The sequence below is a fragment of the Colobus angolensis genome, unplaced genomic scaffold (genome assembly GCF_000951035.1).
Source record: "Colobus angolensis palliatus isolate OR3802 unplaced genomic scaffold, Cang.pa_1.0 Scaffold28, whole genome shotgun sequence".
In the NCBI taxonomy this organism is placed as follows: Eukaryota; Metazoa; Chordata; class Mammalia; order Primates; family Cercopithecidae; genus Colobus; species Colobus angolensis.
This window is the reverse complement of record NW_012116043.1, coordinates 695,826-719,017: the sequence shown is the minus strand read 5'-3', so window position 1 is coordinate 719,017 and position 23,192 is coordinate 695,826.

Here is a 23,192-nt window from a genome sequence, read left to right as displayed (position 1 = left end):
ATATTTCAGGTTTCTCTTAAAAAGAAGAAACATGTAGTAACTCTAGGCTCATGTTCCCAATCTGAGCTGTGTGTGCAGGTGCTCCAGCCAGCCAAAGGATCTGCTCTGCTGACACCACAGTCACTACTCCTGTCATTCCACCTGTCTCACCTAAGGAATTTAAGTCTCCTCTGTGGCGGCTGTTGGTGCTTATTTGGAATTTGTTCTACTCTTCTGCTCTGATACCTCTCCTGTGAGCTTCATTACTTCCTAAAGTCTCATCACACAATCTCTCCCAGAATCTTAATGCAGATTCTCAGCTTGTGCCTGCAAACAAGCTGCCATCCTAAGCAGAACGAGAAGACCGAGGGGCCCAAAGAGGAGAGGAGAGGACAGGGCAGCCTGCCAGGGGATCTCTGAGGAGTTGACAATGTGGCCAAGGGTGCAAGGGTCTTTCTATCCTTTCCCTGTGGATTTTCCTACCTTGTCCTCTTCTCTGACTGGTACCTACTGAGGCCAAAATGGGGGCATCATTTGTGTTGTGATGGGCTTGTCAGTCGTTCTACTGGCCATTCTTCCAACTTCAGTCACAGTCCTGAGGTCTGGGAGTCCTTAGAATTTTGCAGCATGGCATTCCTCCACACTCCTTCCTCTGTGTATCCACAGCACGCCCGAAAGTTTCCTTTAGTTTTATTCTGCCACTTACTAGTATGTCTGTGTGTCATCCTTCAGTCTTGCAGTTTCCTTACCCTCATATCCAACGCTAGAACAAGTTTTATTATTCCAGCCACTAAAATGCCCTCCTCTCTCCAGCTAATTTCCACCACCCTAATCCTTGCTCACCTATTCTTATGCTTGGACTGTTGCAGTAGCTTCTTAAGTTCACCACAAGTCTACTCTTGTCCTGGCAATCTATTATCCACACAGGATTTATGGTGACTTTTTAAACTACATTACCTCACTCTCTTGCATAAAAACCTATCCATGAGTTTCTCAATGCATGTAACACCATCAACTATAGTCAGCCTCTCCAATCTACTATATCCATTTTCATCTCTTTCACCTTCCAAAAACTGGGTTTCTTCACCTTTCTCACACACTCCAGGCAGTGCCTTTGCCTTTCCTGTTCCCTGTTTCTGGAATTAGTTTTCCTCTAGGTTAGCACATGTGGCTTTCACATCCTCCTGGTTTCTGTTACATGTCCATTCTTCAGAGAGGCCTTCTTGGAAGACTCTCAATTCAAGCAGCACCATAACTTTACTTTATGAAGTTAAAAGTGAAGTTATGAAGTAAAAAGTGATTCATAATTGGAGTAAAGTGATGGAAATAATTGGAGTAAAGTACTCCAATTATTGTCTTCATGGTTTTTTTTTTTTTAACCCTCTGAAGCTATCTTATTTTTCCCATTACCCATGCACAGAAGATCATCTCCCTATCAGCAGAGATCTTGCCCCTTGTACACAACTATATTCCCAATGACTAACTTGTAGAGTGGACCCCCACAAATATTTGTGGGATGGTGAATCTCTTGCAGTAACTGTAATTTGTCTCCAGAAATACTGTTTTATTTTTTATGTTTTTCAAGAGATAGGATTTCGCTCTGTCACCCAGGCTTGAGTGCAGTGTTGCAAACATAGCTCACTGCAGCCTCAAAATTCTGGGCTCAAGTAATTCTCCTGCCTCAGCCTCCCAAATAACTGGAACTACAGATGCACCCACCACACCTGGATAATTGTATTAGTCCATTCTCATATTGCTAATAAAGGCATACTCAAGACTGGGTAGTTTATAAAGAAAAAGAGGTTTAATGGACTCACAGTTCCACATGGCAGGGGAGGCCTCACTATGATGGTGGAAGGTGAAGGAGGAGCAAAGGCACATCTTACATGACAGCAAGTAAGAGAGAGTGTGTAGGGGAATTGCCCTTTTTAAAACTATCAGATCTCATGAGACTTCTTCACTATCATGAGAACAAGGAAAAAAACCAACCCCCATAATTCAATTGTCTCCCACCAGGTCCTTCCTACAACATGTGCGGATTATGGGAATCAAGATGAGATGTGGGTGGAGACACAGCCAAACCATATCATTAATTTTTGTATTTTTTGTAGAGCAGAGGTTTCACCGTGTTGCCCAGACTGGTGTTGAACTCCTGGGCTCAAGTGATCCTCCTTCCTTGGTCTCCCAAAGCACTGGGATTATAGGCATGAGCCACTGTACCTGCCCAATAATTACTGTTAACTACTGAAATTTCTGTAAATTTCTCTTTTGTAAGGCTCATATCCCACTCTTTCCTCCCCAGAACCCAGCATGGTTTCTGGAACAGGGCAGCTGCTGATATCTCATGTATTTGTGGAGGCAAATGCTGGCTGCCTGAAAACACTTTATATTTACGCATGGCCATGAAACTGTCTCTGGCCAATGAAATGTGAGAATTAACTCATATAAACCAATTCTGGGGCTTGACTCTCCACCCTAGTCTTCCCTAACTCTGTACATGCTTGACCTCAAGTTGAGATTGAGCCTTTGGTCAATGTGGGTACCTACAGTGAGGATGCCTCCCCTCCAAACAGCAAAAATCCCAGGTTGGATGTATGCCAGAAACATGAAATAATCTCTTGTGATGTTATTTATATTTTATGGTGCTGAGATTGTGGAGCTGTTTGTTACAAGGGCATAACCTAGCCCATCCTTAGTAATGTGGCATATCCACCTACTAGACACTATCTTAGATGTGATTGACACAAAATGAACAAGACAGCCTCTTCCTCTGAGGAAATTAAGGCTGGTGAGAATGACTGATGGAAATTAAATGAGGTGCCTAGACGATCGATGCAGTCAATGAATAGCGTAGCACACTTGCACTCCCTACTCAAAATACATTTCTCTAACTGCATATTTATGTTTCTTTTCCACAGCACTGGGTTGCTGTTGAACGTCTCTCACACAATACGTTATAAAAGTCTTTCATCTTTTTGTATGTTTATATTGTTTGATCACCATCATCAACTAGAGAAGTTGCTGGAATGAGAATCACTAGATGCCTCTCCAACGTGTCCTTAGCTCCTGTCATCCCATAGACTTCGTTTCCTCATCCATGGATATAAATTAGAAAACGGCAAGAAAAATTTTATCCAGCTGAAAGCCCAGCACTTGAAAAATTTACACACAACTTTCTAAAATCAACCTTCACTTGGAAAGATACCCAGGTTCTCTTCACCCTTACTTCCGAAAGTATCTGAAGGTAATAAGATACCAAAAGTTTACAACCGTCATAGAAAGGTAGCAAGTTTAAAAAAATGTGTGTGCACATGTGTTGGTATACGTGTGTGCATGTGTGTTTGTGTGTGTTTATATTCTTTGGTACCGTTCTTTTTATGTATTTACTTGGCCATGGCTGACCCCTCCCCCAGGAGGACTAGCTACAGAGCAGCAGACAGCTGCCCCTTGTCAGCCCCTATACCCCAACTCAAAGAAAGGACACTAAGCTGGCAGCAGTAGGTTTATGATGGGATTAAATGTACCAAATAATTTTTGTTGGTATTTTAAAATAAAAATATGTTACTATTGCATTTTTTAGATAAATTATACTAAAGGAACCGTTTCATCTTGACATGTCAAGTCTCCTATTTGGGAAATTTTACATTTTTAAATTTTTCTTTTATCTTTTAGAGACGGGGTCTGTCAGCCAGGCTGGAATGCAGTGGCATGGTCATGGCTCTCTGCAGCCTCGACCTCCTAGGCCTTAGTGAACTCTGCAGTATGCCTGGCCACGTTTTATAGCTTTCACACTGAGTTGTCTAAGACAGAGCAAGCCAGCTGTGCAGGACTGCCTGAGATCAGAAGCACATATCAGGGTGAGCTTCTCTGCATAGTCTTATCTCCTTGTTGTGGTATCCTTGGGCAAGGGAATGAGAGGGATTCTGAGAGCACGTTTTAACTCAGACAGTGGTAGGATTGCTTGAGAGTGCCTGTCAGGGCCATCAGCGGGATAAACAGGAGCACTGTATTATGAAGTTTTAACTCAACTTTAGAATACTATGATGGCATTTCTAGAGTTAATAGCACCAACGTTATCACTGTTACTTCCCAAGTGATGCATATTTTGAGAAGTTAATGAAATATTTCTTGTCCTATACTAATTTTTAATGCTAACAAGATTATCAATGTTATTCACAGTTGTTCATATATGAAAGCCACATTTCTAGATAACTAACAGGAAAAACTTGTCAATCCAACCCCAAGGCAACAGTTAACACAAATTAGTTTGCTTTGCTTTTAAGCAACAAGCAGACTATCCAAATATTAATCTGATAAACTACAAAGTAAATTAGATTAACCAAAGTAGCTACTTTGTATTTTTATACTTTAAATATAGTCATCTGCTTATCAGAGAAGTAATTCCTATGTAGTAATTTATTTCTGCATTTTAATGATGTTAAAATCCTCTTTACACGTATCTTTTAAAAATTTTAATCATATTTCTTAAATGTATCAAAATAAATTTTAATTTGGCACGCAAACTAAAACTGGCATTTATATTCAAAGGAGAAAAGGATGACTCTCTAGGAGAATATAAATATTGGATAAACATAGGTTTTATATTTTTGTTCTTTTTTTTTTTTTTTTGAGACGAAGTTTCACTCTTGTTGCCCAGGCTGGAGTACAATGGCGTGATCTCGGCTCACCTCAGCCTCCGCCTCCTTGATTCAAGCAATTCTCCTGCTTCAGCCTCCCGAGTAGCTGGGACTACAGGCATGTGCCACCACACTCAGCTAATTTGGTATCATTAGTACAGACGGGGTTTCTCCATGTTGGTCAGGCTGGTCTCGACCTCCTGACCTCAGGTGATCCGCCTGCCTCGGCCTTCCAAAGTGCTGAGATTACAGGCGTGAGCCACCACATCCAGCCTGTTCTTTTTTAAGATGCGAGAGTTGACACAGAGTTTATATCTAAACATACATTAAGAAAGCACACATTTGGTCCAATTGTTCCATTATGCATCATCTCCTGTGTTTAGCTTTGTGCTTTCTAGCAATTTTACTGTTGATAAAAGCATGCCTAATCATGAGGTTCAGTGTTATTCACCTGGTTCCCCAAATTCCATCCTTTCTTGAGTGGCATAGTGGTACCCATGCTGATAGTGTATGAAAATAATAGGGCAATTGGAAACGGTTTTGAAATTTCTATCACATAAGCTCACAGTTAGATTTTCTGAATTCTATTAACTATGATCTGGAAAACGATCTTTAATCTCAGGAAACCTTTGGCTGTATTTGAAAGAGATATTTTCACGAGGTCAGGAGATCGAGACCATCCTGGCTAACACGGTGAAACCCCGTCTCTACTAAAAAATACAAAAAACTAGCCGGGCCAGGTGGCGGGCGCCTGTAGTCCCAGCTACTTGGGAGGCTGAGGCAGGAGAATGGCGTGGAGGCGGAGCTTGCAGTGAGCTGAGATCTAGCCACTGCACTCCAGCCTGGGCGACAGAGCGAGACTCCATCTCAAAAAAAAAAAAAAAAGAAAGAAAGAGATATTTCAGAAACTGGCTTTCTCAGTATGTACAAAGTAACTTCTTAAGCAATGAAATTCACTTTTGTATGTATAGCAGATATGAGCAATCATAATGGGTGGTTTGAAAAATGTTTTCTATTTGTTTATGATCAGAGACTATCTACCAGACTCAGATATTAGTGTTAATAATAATAATAATTATTATTATTAATCTCATTCAGCATATATTTGTTGAGGAATCACCTATGCCGTGGTCTGTAACTGTGACAGTCACTGGTTGCAGCTGCTACCCCAGCACACACAACTTCATTCTCTCTTTTCCACTAACAAAATCCTCGATCTGAGCTCGCTATGCAGAATAAACACTGCATTTTCCTGCCTCTCTTGCAGCTAAATATAATCCCATGATTAAGTTCTGGCAAGTAGGATATGGAAAAATAATGTGTGCCTCTTATGGACCATAGCTATTTTTTTTTTTTTAAAGAACATAGTCTCTTCTCCATGCCCCTCTTCTCACTCTCTGTCATAGGGTGTGGAAATGCATCATCTTGAAGCCTTTCGATAATAAAAACATCCTAGGGACGGGTAAATGACAAAACAGAAAATGCCCTCTTATGACCATTTCTTCCTGAACGCCTCATGTTTCCAAGTATAAGTACAAACAACCATCACTTACACACCAGGTGAAACAAATATCGTTATCCCGTCGTGAGAGCTACGGAGACTGGCAGTCGAGGGGCTGAAATACACAGACAGTTCCTGGTGACATCAGAATGGGAAGTCGGATTTACCAATGGAGATTTCTGACAGGGCAGTGACAGGGATAGATAATAGAGTGTTAAAAGCCAATAAAGGCACATTTCCTGTGAGAACCCGTATTTCATTCTAGCTGGCAGGGGATTTAATGGTAGGAGATGGTGAGATAATCCGTCAGTGTTGAAGAGGGCTTTAAACTCCTGATAGCAAGTAAAAATCTCAGATTCAAGTAATATTGCTGGTCATAAAGCATTTTCCCTCCTCTCATTCTTCCCCACAATCCCTCCTGCACAGGCAGGCGGTGCTTTTGCCTACCCCTTGCAACTGGAGAAAGAACACACAGATGATACATTAGCCTGTTTTTGCACTGCTATAAATAACTACCTGAGACTGGGTAATTTATAAAGGAAAGAGGCTTAGTTGGCTCATTATTCCACAGGCTGTACAGAAAGCATGGCTGGGGAAACCTCAGGAAACTTTCAGTCATGGCAGAGGGTGAAGGGGAAGTAGGCACATCTTACATGGCTGGAGCAGGAGGAAGAGAGAAAGAGGGTGGGGGAAAGTGCTACACACATTTAACCAACTGGATCTTGTGAGAAAAGAACAGCAACAAAGGGGGATATCTACCCCCAGGATGCCATCACCTCCCACCAGGCCCCTCCTCCATCACTGGGGATTACAGTTTAACACAAGATTGGGGCAGGGACACAAGCCCAAACTATATCAGAAGGCTTCAACTTTCCCTATCATGGAGCACTTGCTTTATTTATAGTTAAGGACTATATCTTCATCTACATGCATTTGGTCCCAATCCAGCTGTGGAATAGCCCAACTTTTCTTCAATGTGACAGTTGAGAAAAAAAAATGCATTTCCTTTCTACAGGCTATAGAGAAGCTGAGAAAAATACTCACTGACCCTGCCTCACCTTGGAAGCCAGGTCTCTTGGTTAGACTTTATGTCTGCCATGAGTTGAGTTACCTTTTGTAATGTTTTTAAGTGAATGAGGAAGATTTCTAGCATGACAGGATTGGCAGAAGCTCTTGCTGTTGGTTCTGAACATACACACAGTGAGCTGAACAGGAGAAAACACCTCATGTTGACTGCACGGAACTTCTCTAAACCTTCCCTGGCAGCTGTTGATGCAGGTTAAAACGTGGCATTCTGGGAAGCAGATAAGACAGCATATAGACGGGATTTCTGATAAAGTTTGGTCATTAAAATTGAGAAGTTTGTACCTTTTTATTTTTATTCAAGAAGACGTTTCCATTGGTCTTTCATAAAATGAACTCAGCAAACATCGCTAGCTCAGTAATCAATGTCTGGCTATTGGGCCAGGTAAATAACCCAATTAATAAATACAAGGTTGAAGACACAGAACACCGCTAATTTTCTGAAGAACGGGTTCTGACTTTATACCGTGTGAATGGGAAAGTGCCACCTGTGCTCACAGGCAGTGCACAATTTACTGGTAGCTATAGAGGAAGGGAGGTGTTTTTGTTGACATTTGAGTCACGTTTAAAGTTGCTGCTTTAATTAGGGCTTTTGTCTTAATCCCATTATGCTGAAAACCTCGTGGGCCACAGGCATCATTGGGGATGTTTAGTGGTAGATGGAACACAGGTTTTGGTTTATGTATGGACTAGGGTTCGGGTTCTGCTTTATCCTAAATAATAATAATTCTTAACCAACTATTATCAACTTGAAATTTCATACATATATATATATATACATACACACACATACACGCACAAACGCACAACTGGGACCATACAAACCCAAATTAGAGATAATTAAGCCGTGAGTAATAATACTCTTTTTTATTTCCTCTTTTTTAAGATGGAGTCTCGCCCTGTAGCCCAGGCTGGAGTACAATGGTGTGATCTCGGCTCACTGCAACCTCCGCCTCCCGGGTTCAAATGATTCTCCTGCCTCAGCTTCCTGAGTAGCTGAGACTATAGGCACCTGCCACCACGGGCAGCTAATTTTTATATTTTTAGTAGAGACGGGGTTTCACCATGATGGCCAGGCTGGTCTCAAATTCCTGACCTCATGATCTGCCCGCCTCCTCTCGATTACAATTTTCAAATATTTCTACGTTTCGTACTTTGCATGGAATCCTCTGGGATTCAGATTTTTCAAAATTAGAATATGAAGTGGCTAATTTCAAATTTCATTCTAAGAGAATTTTACCAGTTGGTTACAGAAAGTCCATTTTGAGCAGTATGATAAAGGCATACTTCTAAATACACTTTAAATAAATTGAGAGCATTTTGCCCCTCGACTGATTATTTTACTTTGTGTGATAGTTCCATAAGAAAAGAACGCTCTGTGTGGAAATGCAGAAAATAGAGATGAGGATATTTTAAGAATCTTCTAGTCTATTTTGTGCCCATCTGTGTTAGTAAGGAGAAACAGAACCAATAGGGTAGATACATAGACAGATATAGAAAGATGTATGAGGAGACATATTAAGGAAATTGACTTACATGATTATGGAGGCTGAGAAGTCCCATGACAGGACACTTGTACGCTGGAGACCCTGGGATGACAGTAGCGTGGCTCAGTCCAAGTTCTAAAGACTCAGAACCAGGGAAGCTGATGGTGTAATTCTCAGTCTGAGTCCAAAGGCCTCAGAACCTGGGGGGCTGTTTGTGTAAGTCTTGGAGTCTTAAGGCCAGGGAGACTGGAATTCTAATGTCCAAAGTTCAGGAGGAGAAGAGCGTCCCAGCTCCAGGAGAGAACAAGAGGAAACTCTTTTCTCTCTATTTTTGTTTTATGCTAGTCCACAGCTGTTTGAATGATGTTCTCCCACATTGAGGGTGGGTCTTCCCCACCTGATCCAGTGACTCACACACCAGTCCCCTCTGGAAACAGCCTCACAGACACACTCAGCAGTGATACTTTACCAGTTCTCTCTCTATTCCTTAATCCGGTCATGTTAACTATTAAAATTAACCCTCATTCTCCCCTCCACCATGTTTTTATAAAGGATTGGAGAGGAATGTTGGACCACATACAAAATGAAGACTCACTCCTCAGGACTCTGTTTGTTTATCTCTATCTTCAGGGAAGGCTGATTTTCTCCAAGCTGAAACTTCTGCAGAGACTTAGTGGATTTGTGCTGTACCTGGACCATGTGAACAGGAAAGATCAATCTGTGCTCACAGGTAGTACACGATTTACGTGTATCTCTAGAGGAAGGGAGTCATTTCTGTTGACATTTGAGTCACTTTTCAAGCTGTTGCTTTAATTAGGGCTTTTGTCTTCATCCCATTATGCTGAAAGTCTTGTGGGGCACAAGTGTCATTAGGGATGTTTAGTGTAGATGAAACACAGATTTTGGTTTATTTATTACTTGGGTTCAAGCTCTGCTGCTTGTTAAATTTGTAGTTTTGGGCAAATAGCTTAAACTTGCTGAAACTCACATTCTTCAACTGCTAAAATGAAGCACTTACATCATTCAACTTCCATGATGCTTAAGTAATAAAACAGGAGAGTTGGCATAATTATTATTTTCTGCACCTTTTCCTTTTAGGTGCTGCCTCTACCAACTCCATGTGATTCTGGCGCAGCTGTGAAATGTGTGGCTCCCTTAATTAGTAAAAACCACATAGCTCTTACTTCTTCCAGGGATTGTTCTAAATTCTTTTAAAATATTAATTCATTTAACACAACAAGCTTATGTGGTGATTTTCATTGTCTACCTCATTTAAGAGGTAAGAAAATAGATGCATGGGTAAATGTAGTGTGTTAATGAAAATTATACAGCTAGTAATTGACAGAGCTGGAATTCACATACAGATTGTTAGACTCAAGGGTCTCTGGTCTTCAGTCCTACAGTGTGATGAACACGTGACTCAGACTGGCCCACTGGATGACTCCACTTTCTGGAATCAGTGAGCGGTTCAGGGTTGTCATGCGGACTCTTACACAGTGAACTCAGTTTATGACAATGATTGATCTAAATCCTGGGAGAAAGAATTTTACTTTCTTTTTTTGTAAGATTGCTTGTTGTGAAGATGACGTTTTCAAAGTGGTTCACCTTGGAGTGTTGCTAGTTTGCTTCATGATAACTGCTAAAAAACTGGATGAAGCCATGTTGAGCCAGCCTGCCTGGAACTTTCCAATACACGAGGCGCTAAATTACATTTTATACCTAAGCTGATCTGATGTGTTATTGGAAGACACCTGACGAGCAGATAACATAAAGCCACCGGTATTGTCTTCAGCAATGTTAAATAGACCCAATAAACATCTATACACCCACATATGCCCTCATATATGCACTAAATACGCCTTAACTTTAGGAGTTGGAAACTAAATTGATTTAAATTAAGAAAAAGTCCAATAAAATGCCTTAGATAATGTATAAATTACAAATAAAATAAATATAAAATATCTAATAAGCTAACAGTTCGAGCACTCTGCAATTAAGGAAACTGCCTAGTTCACTTGGTTCTTTTGTTCTGTTTTGAATTTCATTAATTTGGGTCCCTATCTTTATTATTGTCTTTTTTCTCCTAGATATGTGTTTAAGTTGTTCTTATTTTTCTGGTTTCTTCTGTGGAAAAGTTAGATTATTAATTCAAACAATGTTTCTTTCGTAATATGTACATTTAGTGATATAAACTTCTCTCCTATCAAGGTGTTATCTCTTTCCTATGAATTTTGATATGTTGTCTTTTAATTTTAATTTAAGTAAAAATATTTTTGGATATGTCATTAGACTTCTTTTATAATCCATGGGTTATTTAGAAGTGTGTTGTATAATTTTCAAATGCTTGATCATTTTCCAAAAATTATTACTGATTTTAATTGGCTTATTTAATAATAAGAAATTATTCCTTATATCATCTAAATTATTTTAGTTTTTTAAGGTTTGTTTTATATCCTAGAATATAGTCTACATTGATCAATGTCCTATGTGTGCCTAAAAATAATGTATATTCTGCTGATAAGGGACATGTTCTATAAATCTCAGATCAGGTTGGGTTATGTTTTTCTGGATTTCTTCATACTTGCTGATTTCCTGTCCAATATAGTAATTACTTTTTATTATTTAGTGAGATGTTGAAGCTTCTAAGTTCATTTATGAATTTCTCCATTTTTGTTTTCTGTGCTCATAAGTTTTGCTTTATATATTTTACAGCTATAATGTGAGTGAATACATCTCAGGACTGTAATGTTTTCTTGAGGAATTTATCCCTTTATCAAGACTAGTCAGTGGAGAAAATAATTTTATTTTTCAAAATGTGGTGTTGCATAAGTAGATATCCAAATGCAAAAGAATGAAGTTGGACCTTACATAACAACCCATGCAAAAATTAACTCAAAATGGATGAAATACATAAATGTAAGACATAAATTTTCTTTTCTTTTTTTATTTTTTTTGAGATAGCAGAGTTCCACTCTTGTTGCCCAGGCTGGAGTGCAATGGCACAACCTTGGCTCACCTCAACCTCTACCTCTCAGGTTCAAGCGATTCTCCTGCCTCAGCCTCCTGAGTAGCTGAGATTACAGGAATGTACCACCACACCTGGCTAATTTTGTATTTCTAGTAGAGACAGGGTTTCTCCATGTTGGTCAGGCTGGTCTCGAACTCATGACCTCAGGTGATCCATCCACCTCCACTTCCCAAAGTGCTGGGAATACAGGCGTGAGTCACCACGCCTGGCCAAGACATAAAATTTCTACAAGGCAATATGGTCATAAATCTCCCTAATGTTGGATTAGCTGATGGATTCTTAGCTATGCTATCAAAAGTATAAGCAAAAAAGAAAAAAATAGGAGAAATTAGACCTCAAAAAAATTTTTTAAATGGTACATTAAAGGACACTATCCAGAAAGTAAAGAGACAACTCAGAATTGGAGAAGTATTTGCAAATGATTTAGTTCATAAGAGTCTAGTATTCAGAATATATAAATGATTCTGAAAACTGAAGAAAACAAAGAAAATGACTGAGTTACAAAATAGGCAAATCCTTTGAATAGACATTTCTCTTAAGAAGCTATTTGAATAGTCAATGAGCACATGGAAAGATGCTCAACAACATTAGTCATTAGGGAAACGCAAATCAAAACCACAATAAGATACCACTTCCCATTTACTAGGATGGTTATAAATGAAAAAGATGGAAATTAACAAGTATTGGTGAGAATGTGGAAAAACTGGTGATGGAAATACAAAATGCTACAGCCATGTTAGAAAAACATGGAAGATTCTCAACAACAAGTTAAACATGGAGTTACCATGTGACTTAGAAATCCACTCTTAGGTATTTACCCGAGATAATTGAAAATATATGTCTAAAAAATACTTTTACACAAATGTCCATGGTAGCATTACTCATATTGTCCAAATATTGGAAACAGTCCAAGTATCCATCAACTTACAGAGAAAAAAATGGTTGTGTGTCCATACAATAGAACCTGATTCAACCATAAAAATGACTAACTTTGATGAAACTTGAAAAGCTTATGTTAAGTAAAAGATGCTGGTGTGACTCAATTTATATGAAATTTTCAGAATATGCACATTCCATGGATACGGAAGGCAGATTAGTGGGTACCAGGAGTGGTGGTGAGGAGGAAGAGAGGCTGTTATTGGGTACAGGGTTTCTTTTGAAGGTGATGAAATGTTCTGGAATTAAATAGTGATGATGGCTACACAAACCTATGAATATACTTTAAAAAGTGTATTGTATGCCTTAAATAGTGAATTTCACGATATGTGGATTTTATCTCGAATTTAAAAAGAAAAAAAATAAAGCACCTTTTATTGACTTCTCTTTCTTTTCTGTCTCACTGGTCTCCACCAATATTTCTGGGACACACTTTCTGCATAAAGAACTTGTATTTGAATTCTTGTCTCAGGTTTTTACTTTAAAGAATGCAAATTAAGGAAAAGCCCATCTCACTCCAAGCTTAAGATAAAAGTAAAGTGTCCCTCTTGTTAGATCAGGGAGGAATGGGGGTTATAAGATTTCAACATCTTTCTCCAAAGAAATCCCCACGTACTGCTTAGCCTCTTGGAACTTCACTCTTCTTGTGGCCTCAATATTTGTAGTCACCAACTGTACAATGTTAGTTTAGCATTTCACGTTGAAGAACTAGGGTTCTTAACCTCAATGTTGCTTTGTTGAACCATAAACTTGGCTTCTTATTATATTTTATTATAAATGCAAGAATAATGTAGCAACACCCTTGTATGCCAGAGTGACTTCAGGAATAAAATCTTACAAATACAGTTGAAGCCTCTGGGATACCTTAGTCTCCCTCTCACTTTAAGACACTCACCATCTTGAGTCTGGTGCTAATCATGTTTAGTAGCCCTTTTAACTTTGGGGTTTGGCAAGTTTACATTCACAATTTGAAATACGGTATTCATAAAGTGGAGGTTTCAAATTTTGCCTTACAAATACCATATCATGCATTTTAATGTTTCATAAAGACACAATCTATTTCATTACAACTTACTTTATTTCACCTAACAAATCCTCACTCACAGGCTGTGCTGACAAATTCGAGACATCATAAATCATTGATCAATATTTAGTTATAAATTCACTCCAACTTTGGAAACGGGCCCAGGAGCCAATTTTGTATCTCTTCTTGCAAATCATCCATAATTCATAATTACTGTCTCCTTCAAATGTGACAGGTATTTGATTTTGTAAAGTGGCAGTTTGTTGACCACACACACATACACACACACACACACACATACACATTCACACACTTTCCTCTAAAAGCAGGTGTTCTCCAGAGGCAGACATTGCCAGAAACTCTTTAAAGGTATTTTAGGGAAAAGAAAAGCAGTGTTTACAGAAACAACAATTTGAGTTTGAGTAACAGGAGAATTCCCATTGCTTATTTCAGCAAAAAGATGTTAGCTTACATTTTATGATTGTTGGTGGTATGTGACCTAGAATAACTTTTCTTGTCAAAAATTAAAATTTACTTCAGATGTTTGGCTCGGTAAATTGAAAGCTCTGGGAATTTTGGGTACCATAAATTTCTGGTGAGGGTTTGGAATAAATAGGGATGTGCAGACATCAGTCCTTTCTTTACAACATAAGAGGTTATTAATTGACCATTGCATGGTGTGTAGCGTATTTGGGGATGTGCTCAATGGTGAGGAAGGCCATATATGCCACCCCAGGTGGAGTTTTTAACTTCTTCCAAGGGATGTGAAAGTATCTTCAAAAATACTTGACAGTCTTGTGAACTCAAAGGAAAACAAATTATTTAAGCCTCAGAGACAACAATAAGTTCTTCCTTGTTAAAGGAGTGACACTAAAACCAACACTTCTCTTCAGAAGATGGAATGTTGACAGCTAGGATATTTTCTGCTGAGAAACATTGTTATTCACTAACTTAAAGCTCCATAGTACTAGACAGAAAACAGTTCAGAGTGGCAATATCTGAATCAAACAGCACTGCACTTTTAAGATCCTTTTTCATGTTCAGAGGCCACAGGATAAATTCCCAATTAATTCTTCAGGCCTTGGAAATAATATCCTTACTGAAAACAAACATAACAGTATTACTGTCACTCAGCAGTCAATTGTCCAAACTGCTCATTCTCAACCAGGCTAAATGCTTACTTTGAAAAGCTGTAGTGGTCATTAGTCTATTCATTTGAAATGGGCAGCATTTCCAAGACAGACAAGGGTTTGTCCCTCATGAAAATTGAGTTCAAAAAATGTATTAGTTTCTGAGGGAGTGCTGTTACAGGGATCAATGAGTAAACACAGTACGGGGACCGCTGGACACTGAGAAGGGCTGCCTGAGTCTTTGGATCTGTGTCCACAGGTATCTCCGAGTTTAACAACCCTAAGGACTATGCAGCTGTGCTTAATTACCCCCTTGGAGTGGGGTGTGTTAGTCTCTTCTCACGCTGCTATGAAGAAATACCCAAGACTGGGTGATTTATAATGAAAAGAGGTTTAATTGACTCATAGTTCCGCACGATTGGGGAGGCCTCAGGGAACTTATAATTTCATGGCAGAAGGCACCTCTTCACAGAGCGGCAGGGGAGAGAATGAGTGCCCAGTGAAGGAGGAAGTCCCTTATAAAACCATCAGATCTGGTGAGAACTCACTCACTAGTATGAGAACAGCATAGTGGAAACCACCCCAAGTTTCAATTCTATCCATCTGGTCTCCCCCTTGACAAGTGGAGATTATTACAATTCAAGGTGAGATGTGGGTGTGGACACAGGGCCAAACCATATCATGGGGTGTCTTCCATTCATTGCTGTGGGATTGAGAAGCAGAATTCTGTCCAATCTGCTGTTGAGTGGCGAAGGTGCTTCAGGCTCACCCGTGCAGAAAGAGAGGGCACCTGTCTTCCCAATCAACTGCCCTGAGAGATGGATCTGCAGGATTTTCACTGTCCCCTGAAGTTAGCATCACCTCAGGAGAGAGAAGGAAGCTGTTCTGTAGAGTGGAAGCCCGCTGTGGATCTCATGGAGCTGAAATCAACGAGTCGTCAGGGTTGAGCACTTTCCTGGAGGCTCCAGGGCGGATGTGTTTTCCTTTCCTTTTTCAGCTTCCAGAGGTACATGCATTCCCTGACTGACTGCCCTCTTTTCTCTTCTAGGGGAACAGTGCTGCATCTCCCTGTATCTTGCATCCATAGTCACGGCTTTGTCTACGTTGTGGAAAGTTTCTCCAGTTTTAGGGATTTATAGGATTAGATATGTCCCTCCCACAAAATCCAGGATAATCTCTCAATTTGAAGTGTTTTGTTTGTTTTTGTTTATTTGTTTGTTTGTTTTTGGAGACAGAGTCTTGCTGTCACCCAGGCTGACGTGCAGTGGCACAATCTCGGCTCACTGCAACCTCCACCTCCCAGGGTTCAAGCGATTTTCCTGCCTCAACCTCCAGGGTAGCTTGGATTACAGGTGCCCATCCCCATGCCTGGTTGATTTTTGGAACTTTCTTTTTTTTTTTTTTTAGTAGAGACAGGATTTCACCGTGTTGGCCAGAGTGGTCTCAAACTCCTTACCTCAAATGGTCCACCCTCCTTGGCCTCTCAAAGTGCTGGGATTACAGATGTGAGCAACGTTCTTAACTTTAGTCGCATAGACAAATCCCTTTTACCATGTAAGTTAATGTGCAACAGGTTCCAGAGATTAGGATGCGGACATCTTTGAGGAGGAGATGGGACCATTCCGCCTATGACAAGCAATCAACACTTTTGAGGTAACTGTCAACGAAGAGAAAACACGATTCCATGGACCAATGTCCCAGACTTCTATCCTTAGGGGTAGAATGTCCAGGGAGTGCTCCATGCAGCTCCTCCGAAGCTCTGCGTCGTGACTGAGGCCAGCAGTTGTTCACCATGGTGAACGGTGCACATCTCTCCTGGCTTCCCCCTTCCTGACCTCCCTCCTGATTCTGTCCTCTGGGGTCAGCTCCCAATGAAACTGCATAACCCCGAGTAATTGTCTCAGGCTCTGCTTTTGAGGGAACTCAAACTAAGCTGGCTTGAAGCTTCCTCTTTGCTTGCTGACTAAGGAGCCTCAACATCTTCCTTACACGCAGCACTCCTGCCATTCATCTGCTGCAATCTCCAGCTTAAAGCAGACCAAGAGCCTACAGATGCCTGGGAAGAAATCAGAATCAGAGTGAAGAATACTAACAAATTGTTATCATCTAAAAACATCTATGTGCTCTTGTGATATCCCTCTAATTTGATAGGGTTTTAGAAGAAACTTTTTGAATAGCCTATCACATTTGTTTTAGCATAAATGAAATCTCTCAAGCCTTGTTTTCCACTGGTCTACAAAATATTTTATTGTATGGAGCAATTCCAATAGCAAAAGAGTAGCTGAAACATGCTAAAGGTAAATATGTCAATGAGCAGTCATTATTAAGTTCAATTTCCATGAAATGGTACTTGAATTATAAAAGAAAGGGGAAATAAATTTAAAAAATACACTGTAAACTAGAACAAAAAATTTGGAGATGTTTCATTTTTTTAAAAAAGTTTGCACTTGACACGTTAAACTTCGCCATGCAGGTAGAAAGTTGAATGACTGAACTCCAGGTAGAGCAAAGAGTCTAAGAAACATAGGATGTACCCGAAAATGGGGGCTATTTCATAAAAAGCAAACATTCTTTGAGAATGAATTTAATGGAGATGCATAAAGGAGCTTCCCCAGAGAGATATAAACAGCTTAAAATAAATTATCAGTTGATCTTGACACAAAACGAAGCTGTCTAGATAGTTTTTTAAAGTGAGTGATTGGGAACTTGGCTTATTATCCCGGAAAGACTGCTGAGTCAGTGTTAAATGACTCTAAACCGAAAGGACAAATAAGGAAAATTTCCCAGGGCTGTGTCTTTTATTACAAAACCCAAACCTATTGAACGGAATGAAATAACATCTCTTTTATTTCAGCTCAGACTTTCAGCTAAATGTGTCCAAGTAACACTGACTGAATTTAATGCCAATTTTCAAGCCTGAAACTTTCCCATTGTCGCTAGGGCCTTGTTCTTAACAAAAAATATTTGTGCTGAAAATGGACATTGTGAAAAAGTGAGCAATGAAGTCTCAACTCAGGTTCTTGTGTTTTTGTTAGTTTCAACATTTTTCATTCAATTGCAAGTAAGAAAAAAGTGGGTTCTACTATATGGGGAAATTTTAATAGATGTAACTAGTTTCCACTAAGACAATATAATACTTTTTAAAATATGAGAATGGTTACTAACATCAAGTTCTGTAAAACAAACAAATAAGAAAAAGACAAAAAATCATGAACCTGGTGATTACATTTCTTTAAGGGTTTCTCCAAAGTCTGACCACAAAATGAAACATTAAAAAAATAGTTGTTTGGGGATCTTCTGAATATTGACATAAAGTCCTGTAGAGAATTGCATAGATGGAGGAAGAAAATGAGGAATTTCCCAAGAGAAGTAGGAAGACAGATCTGTGAGACAAAGTACTAGTGTTGATGAGGCACAGTAGTGCATCCCTCCAGACAACAGCAACATTGAAGAGGTAATTTTAAAGCTTCTTAAGTCCTATGTAGGTCCACTGAGTTGATCCCTTCAACCCCTGCACTTTCAACAAAGGAAATCTCTTCGAATTCTTGAACCAACTGACACTTATTTTACAATGCAATTGCAATAAGTTTGGTTATTCATTCAACAATTAATGCCCTGATGCTGTACTAACAAGGTGCTAGGTGAGCAAGATGGACAAGGTCTCTTCCTTCAGGAAGCCTACGGTCTAAAAGTTGTATGGTCTCCCAGGCAAAAGGTGTTCACAGGAAATAAGAGAGAATGTACGGTACCTGAGACGGGGAAAAATAGAGTAGGAAGTAACATCACAGAGTAGATGTGAGGAACACCATAAAATCAAAAGGGAAACTTTAAAGAGCTTATACTTTTGGGCCATTTAACAAGTGGACACGCGGGCCAGAGTTACCAGTAACTCCGGTAATGGTCACTGCAGTCCACGTTGGTCGCAGAGAAATAGTCAGTGCACCTGGGGTGGGTCTCTGGCACACACCTGAAAGTTAGCCTGGAGTCTCTCTGGATTAAGAATACAAGAAAGAGGGCTGCTTTTGGCAGACTTTCCATTAAAACACAGTGTGATAAAGTTTTTGTATTTAAAAGTATACATTTTTATCATAGTATGGAATTATTCCATTTCAATATTGCTGGAACCCAGGTTTTCTTTTTAAATTTTAATGTATTTTTAATTGACAAATAATTATTCATCTTTGTGGGTGCATATAATCAGTGATGTTTTGATACATATAGTGATCAGATCAGGGTAATTAGCATATCCATCATTTATCATTTCTTTGTGTTGGGAACATTCAACATCCTCCTTCTACCTATTTGAAACTATGTAAAATATCGTTAACTGTAGTCACCCTATAGTGGAATAGAACACTAGAACTTATTCTTCCTAACTCTCTGTCATTTTGTATCCTTTAACAAATCTCTTCCTATCCCCTTGTAATCATCATCTCACAAGGGTTTTCTCTTTTTCATAACAAAAAGAGCATATTTAGAAATTTTAAAAAGAAAATCTGTGTTCCAGCATCCTGTGTCGATGATTATTTTGTTAGAACTCTTTCGATTTCCTATACCACTAGGTCAGTGACTTTGGAGAAAAAAAAAATCCAAATGGACTTACCAGGTTACGATAATAGGATGGAGGAGACAAAGGCTGGAAAATCAGAGCCGTCCAGAAGTCCCACAATCTGAAAGCCATTGACCTGGAGTTCTGGCTAAGGAGGCAAAAGTGGAAGTGTCCACATGGACGTCAGATGGACACGCATTGTTTCGCTCATGTTTGAGATGGCACTAGAGATCTAATGGCATTTCAGAGCAACTTGATAAATGGAAAACAAATTCTAGGAAGGGAGGGCTCTTTCCCAGGTATGGGTTTCTAACTGAGAAAGAATTGGAAATTTAAACAGGTGTGGCAGGCAGATTCCATCCAGATGTCAAATTCACTAGATTTATTTCTCACAGTAGAATAATCCATGAATTGCAACTTCAGAACAAACCTACAGCCTGAGGTGAGCTAAACACTAACTCAGCTATCCACAAAAAGTTCTGAAATTGTAAGATTGCTGTAGGCCAGACAGTGGCTCCACCATCGCAATACGTGGAACATCATTTCAACTTCTGAAACATCTACTGCTACTTCTCTAAAGCAGAAATGCGAGCAGCGCTAAAACCTATCTCTGAAAGACTCTATGCTTTCATATGAAATGTACAAATTTCAGCCCAATGTGCAGGATTGGTCTATATTTTACCAACCCTGGGATGAGGGTGTATAAAAACCCTCATGTTTGCCATCCCAGACACACAGCTCACTGTGGTCCTCACTGCATTCTGGAGGATGGTTTGTCTCACATTTACCCACACATCAGACGGGTGGCAAGTAGCCTTCTTTTTCTGAGATTTCATTAGCTTCTCTTTATGATCCAGCAATCCCCATAAGTCTTTTTTTTTTTTTTTTCCCCCCTTTAGGGAAGTAGATAGTAATCACTGCAAGAATTAGTGAAAGTTTTGGCTTTCCAGGTGAGGAGAAAGGTGGCTCTTAGAAAAATTAATTTCAGATAAAGGTTGTAGGTAAAGAATAAAGTTTCACTCCAATGTGAAACAATGTGTGATTTTGGGAAATCAAAATACTAAATCAGAAGTTAAAGATGGTGGCTGGTTTATAACACACACGGGTCAATTAACTATATAGAACAATGATTGTTGTTCCTTGGGTCTTTTCTATATCTATGCTTTTACTTGCTCCAGAAAAGAAACTAAATGCTAAAGTACATGCGAAGAGAGAAAAGGAGAGAAAGAGAGGGGAGGGAAGGGGAAGGAGGAAGTGGGAAATACCTCTTCTATAATGTTTTACTTTTAATCTTGTCAATGAAAAGCCTATAAACTTTACATTAAAATAATTTTGTGTCAAATTTGTAAATCTTACAAAATCAACTATCTTGCAGTAGTATATTTTTCACATTTGCAGGTATAATTTTTGACGAATTAAGTGACAACAAATACAGTAATAAAATAATAAAAGGAAAGATGTAAATATAAATAATTATTTGAGTTATCAAGGGAAGATGAAGTTTCTTCTCTGAACAAGTCATACAGTTATTTTTTCATTTACTTATTTATGATGTACAACAAGAGGTTTTCATGTGCATATATATAGCGATATTATTACTACAGGTAAATAATTAAACACATCTGTTACCTTTCATAGCTACCTGTTATGTGACTATATTATACTCTCTATAGACAATGCAAATATTTGTTACTTAACACGGAGTAATTAATCATTGTGTGCTGTTAGCAAGTTAATGTGCCGGGAATTTATTCCTTCCGGTGGGTTCTTGGTCTTGCTGACTTTAAGAATGAAGCTGCGGACTCTCGTGGTGAGCGTTACAGCTCTTAAAGATGGTGTGTCCAGAATTTGTTCCTTCAGATGTTCAGACATGTTCAGAGTTTCTTCCTTCTCGTGGGTTTGTCATCTCGCTGAGTTCAGGAGTGAAGCCACAGACCTTTGGAGTGAGTGTTACGGCTCTTAAAGGTAGTGTGGAGCCAAAGAGTGAGCAGCAGCAAGATTTATTGTGAAGAGGCAAAGAACAAAGTTTCCACAGTGTCAGAAGAGATCTGGGTTGCCCTGCTGGCTCGGGTGGCCAGTTTTTAGTTCCTTATTTGGCCCCGCCCACATCCTGCTGATTGGTCCATTTTACAGAGTGCTGAATGGTCCATTTTACAGAGTGCTGATTGGTGCATTTACAATCCTTTAGCTAGACACAAAAGTTCTCCAAGTCCCCACCTGACCCAGAAGCTCAGCTGTCTTCACCTCTCATTACCTTGGGATTAATTATGATTATTTGTCACAGAAACTCACCCAGCAAACTTTAGATAGAAAAATACACAGCACGTGTGATGGCTCTTTGCTCTGTCGTTTAGCCTCCAGGGAGCAAAGGCTGGTGAGTGAGTGCCTTGTCTGAGGTGGATTTGCTTATTGCTTCAGCAGACTAAAGAGTACGGGGAACACATGCCTAGAAAGTGTAGGCGGAAACTAATAAGCACTTGGAGTTTATTTTGTTCGTTTTTTCTCCCACAGCCCCCCACCAACCCCCGGTTTTTTTCTGTCTCTGTATAAACCACAGCTTTCACTAAAATTGTGGTTTTGTAAATTAAAGAGAGAGAAACAGCATGAAAATGTTTATTGTCACAGAGATCCACAACATTGACTTTTTCTGATTAGACAGCAGCAAAATGTAGAGATGCTGACATGATGAAAAGAGAGTCTGATAATACCTGCGAACTGGATTAATTGTTATTTAGACACTTACATGGTGCACACTATTTTAATGTCACTTACATAATAAAATTATTCAGATGAAAATGTGAGGAATTAGTGACTCAGGATTTTTTCACTTCCTCCAAAAATGCCCCTAAAAGGAGGGAAAAGTACATAAATTTTATAATTTTATTTTTCTTTTGGATCAAAATGTGTAAGAACAGAAGGATTAGAAGATATGGAGAGAGATACATTTTGGAGGCTAAATCATATGTGAAAATTGAGGCAATCCAAGAAGAAATTTAGCCCATGCCACCTCCTAAGGCTCAGGAAAAAATGGCTTCAGGTACATCTGGAAGTGAGGAAGCAGGGCTGACTCCCAGAGGGGAGGTTTAGAAGGCATAACCCTTTCCTAGATGAGATGATCACTTATTCTCTGCCTAATAACCTAGTTTAACAGGGACCCTTCCAGCCTTGCACCACCTAACTCCTGGGCCCGTCCTGCCCTCTGCTCTCCAACAAGCCATTTGGTCCCAAAAATACATTTGGCTTTATTCACTGCCAGGCCTTATCCTAAAGAATACACTCACAGAGAATGCCAGGTTTTATGTTCATTTTAATCGACAAACATAAGAGTCAAGTTATTATCTAAAACATTTCCAGTCCCGCGATCCTCAAACGCCACTCCCGTGAAGCCTGTGGGAGACTACGGCCTGGACCTCATAACATGCCATTCAAATGAACAAAGACGGTCCCCACATGTGGATCCCCATGTTGCTCACAGGAGGCTGGGACCGTGAGCCTGAAGCCCAGCAGCACCAGACTCAAATCCTCCCACATCCAATTGCTTTAAATATAGTCCAAGTGGGCATCTGTTTAGCTGTTTGGAGACGTCCTGCCCTGCATATCCCACAAAACTGTGCTCAGTAACTGCCAACAGTAGATCAAAGAAACCCTGGCACTATAAAAGACCCTAAGTCATTGCCGTCCTTCAGGCCTCTCTGACACAGAGGCTCCCTGTCCTGTGGCTGAGCAACGTGTTTCAGACACATCAGTCCCCTCACTAGTCCCCTCTCCCCAGGGAGTTCCCTTGTCTTCTTCTTCTCCTGGGTGGTGGCATCCCGGGCAACCATTCCTGTCAGATGTC